Here is a 3994-nt window from a genome sequence, read left to right on the forward strand (position 1 = left end):
AGTCTCCCCCTCCCCCCCCCCCGGCTTCTCCAAGAACTTCAGATGCTAACAAGCGTTGTGTTGGAGACAGCAGTTCTCGTCCTACATTATTGGGTGGGAGGTATCCGATTGAACGGGGGAAGAGTGGGCATGTGTGTTGGGACCTGGAAGCTGTCTTGTATTTGTTGGATGGAATGGAGTTGATAGTATTAGGTCTGCAGCTTGGTCCTCTGTCAAGAAGTGCAGCTGTACTGCCAGTGTTCACACTCCTCTCCAGTTACCCAGAGAGACTGGAGCTTTATGGTATTTACATCCCCAACTTGTGTTCAAACCATCCCATCAGCTACCACGTCAGGGAGAGTCTCCAGTACAACCTGGGTGTGGCTGTAAGCCCCCCTTCCCCAGGGTCAGGGCCGGCTCCAGGGTTTTGGCCACCCCAAACAGCCCCCCCGCCCCCCCCCCCCCAAAAGCCGCGATCACGATCTGCAGCGGCAATTCGGCGGGAGGTCCTTCGCTCCGAGCGGGAGTGAGGGACCATCCGCCGAATAGCTGGATGTGCCGCCCCTCTCCGGAGCGGCCGCCCCAAGCACCTGCTTGCCAGGCTGGTGCCTGGAGCCGTGTGAAACATCAGCAATGCTCTGACACCATTGGTTTGACTTAGTAGATGAGCGAGTGTCTCCGCTGGAAAGCTGTGAACACTGCTGTCCAGTGGGGATGTGAACTGAACTCTGGGTAGAGAGAACTACGTGTAGCCCCTTTACCCTTTCTTAAAACAAGGCTTCATATTGCAAAAGTCTGGGGTAATTCTGCAGAGTATGAGGCTATTTATGCTCCTCTCTCCCCGGGACGCGCCCCATACGTACCAGACAGACCTACTCCCACGCTGTATTGTCTGCCATCGGACTGGCTCCACGCAGCTGCCAAACTCATGAGAAGATCATTGTGGAAATGTTTTAACGTGGCATTTCTCAACCTCTTAACAGAACAATTGGCAAATATGCTGTTAAGCATGTGATGGAAGCAGGCAGGAGGCCCTCTGCGAGCAGCCAAGCTAAGCAGGGAGCTCCTGCCCGCCCTTATACCACAGTGTTAAGGACCTGCTGTTGCATTGTCTCTCACTCTTGCAGGGACCACACAAGTAGCATGTCAGGTTACAGCTGTGCTGAATAAATGACTTTGCTCCATTTCTTCTGCTTTCAGCTTCTTATGCAGGATCCAGTGCCCTATCACTCAGTAACGTTAAGCCTGCCTGATTTCCAGAGGTCTTGCTTTCAAGGTCAAAAGCAGATCAATTGGGATTTTGTATTAAAGTTGACTTCTCAGAGTCCTCTTCTGGCTCTCGCTTTTCCTGCTTTGGTACCTGGTTCTGCGTGGGAGTTAGGGCTTCCTCATTCATATGAAGATGTTCTCCCTCTAAATCAAACTTCTGCCCCCTAAGCAATAAATTGTGTTCGGAGTCTACAGGCATTTCAGAGCATTGCATCAGCCCTTTCCCCTCACAGAATGAGTTTTGAACTAGCTGCGTAGGTGACTGTGTGAGGTAAGCGGGTGTGAATTACTGTGTAAATACCTGTGAGCGAGACTTGTCTAAGCTGCATGGGATGCGGCTTTGCTTAGTTCTCTATGGGCAAACGTGCAGCTCTTCTATGGCAATGACAGCTGGGTTTTTAACTGATTTTGCTGAACAAAGTGCCCTCTGCACCCCTGTTTGCAACACCCCATGCCATCCTTGACCCATCTTTGACAGCCACTGTCAGCAAACCCCCTCCCCTCCCTTTCTGGAGGTGGCAGCACCACCCGCATGCACTTGTCTCTGGAGTGCATAGGTCCATGCACTGTGCCTTCAAAAGTAAACTTTTAAAAAGGGACTTCAAACGGTTGACTTTTAGGTTAAATAAAAGAAACCAATCTGTGTGCCATGTGAGACCAAACTTTCTGTACGAGGCGCGTGCTCTGTTTTTTACATGTATACTGAAATCTAATACTCTATTAAAATTATTTTGATGTCTCTTGTGCTAGTCTCAATGGCTGAAATCTTAGTAACTTTCATGAGAATGACAAAGCAGCTACCTTGTTGTCTCCGCTTGCCTGTAGCTTGGGCCCCTCAGTCCCCGTTCCCTTTCAAACTTCCTGTTATTTCTTAAACTATCTTTGGTGTCCAACAGGGCAACCTCTAACCCTTGAATCTATGGGAGCCAGAGCTTGTGCTTCACTGCGCGTCTGCCTTCTGGATACTGCCCCTCTAATGGCACGTACCTGCTGCTTCACTGCTTTTGACTCTAAACACAATGCACTGAACTCAAGCTGGACTGGAAGGCAGCAGCCAGCTTTCTCTCTCTCTCTCTCTCCTCTTCACCCCCCCCCCCCCCATCTAGCAAAGGTGAATGGGAAATTAAAGCCTGTGTGAGGATAATGCTGTAAAACTCTGCTCTGAGGACAAGTGCTCTGGGCTCTGTAGGTGGCTGTCAGCACCGACATGAGCTGTGGTTAATGAGGTTTCACCAAAACTGTTTACACGCTAAACTCCATGGGACCAGGTGTGGGTCTTGCTACAGTAAAACGTGCAACCAGCATGAAGAAGGTTATTACAGCTCCAAGAGGCTCTTATGAACTGCAGGCCAAGGTGAAGTGCTGAGCTGCTGTTTATTACTGATGGATCAGGCCTGCTCCTGCTCTGGGCTATACTGTAAGAGTAGCCGGAGGCACTTGTCAGGTGTGGGGCTCTGTGGGGTTAGGTGTACAAACACCTAGGAAGACTTCAAGCTGTTCACACCAGCCCTATTGCAAAGCTGTGGTGTCTCATAATAGACATAACTTTCCATAGCTGCCACGTAGTAATTGTTTCCATTAACTATCAGTCTGAAAGCACTGGTGCCTTTACCAGCTGCAGCTGTTGTATGTTACATTGAACATATTCCTGGACCCACCTCTGAAGAGGGGATACCTAACCCTCTCTTTTAAGGAGTTTTTTATATGACACACCTAGTGTCTTCTGCAACAGAGGGTCCTGTGGCACCTTTAAGACTAACAGAAGTATTGGGAGCATAAGCTTTCGTGAGTAAGAACCTCACTTCTTCAGATGCATCTAAATGGAGCCTTGCAAAACTGTTATGAACATGTAGGAGCCTGGATATAAAACTGCCCTCCCCGGAGCTGGCGGGAGGCCGCAGCAGCTCATTTGCCCTTCAGGGAAGAGGTAGGGGAAGGGTGAGTAGACTTGTCACACCCAAGCACTGTTACCAACTCTGGTGAGATGTGGTGGTGCTTGTAAAGCCTCTGCTCCTGGAGGCATGTGCTGTTGGGGGACTTGGCTGGTTTAAATGAAAGTAGCCCTGTGGCTCGGGGAAAAGCGTGGACGCGTGAGCTGAGCGCAGCCACAAGACACCTTACGCTCATTATGTTTAAAAATGATTTTTTTTTTAAGGCCCGTGGGGTAATTTTTGAGTAGGGGGGGTTGGCAGTGGGGCTGGGGCTTGGTGTGGGAGGTGGGTGCTGCCTGTTTTCTCCCACGTGGCTGGGTGCCCTTTGCACTGTGGCACGCGTGGCAGGGCCTGCCCTCCTGCAGGCTGGCGCTGAGCCTGGGGGGATCCCATCCTGTGGGTGCTGAGCCTGGGGGTAGGGTCCCCGTCCCATCCTGTGGGTGCTGGAACTGGGGGTGCTGCAGCCCCCCTGGCTTGCAGTGGTTTCTGGTTCAATGGCTCTCAGCACCTTCACTATGGAAATTGTTCCAGCACCCCTGGGTGCTGAGCCGGGGGGGGGGTCCCAGTCCCGCGGGTGCTGAGCCGGGCCGGGCTGAAAAGCACGTGACAGAGCTGGGGGCCGCACCTCCAGGTCCCTCCAGCGCTACAGGCTGCGCCGCCCGGCTCGGCTCGCTGCGGGCAGGCGGCAGAGCCCCGCTATGCCGGCGGGGGCCGCCAGGTGGCGATGCGCTGGGAGGCCTTCACTTCCCGTCGGTCCCAGCGCCCCGGGGGGACGCTCTGGCTCCTGTCCTCTATCGCTAGGGCTCGCGGGGCCG

Source organism: Emys orbicularis, chromosome 17 (genome assembly GCF_028017835.1).
Source record: "Emys orbicularis isolate rEmyOrb1 chromosome 17, rEmyOrb1.hap1, whole genome shotgun sequence".
Taxonomy (NCBI): Eukaryota; Metazoa; Chordata; order Testudines; family Emydidae; genus Emys; species Emys orbicularis.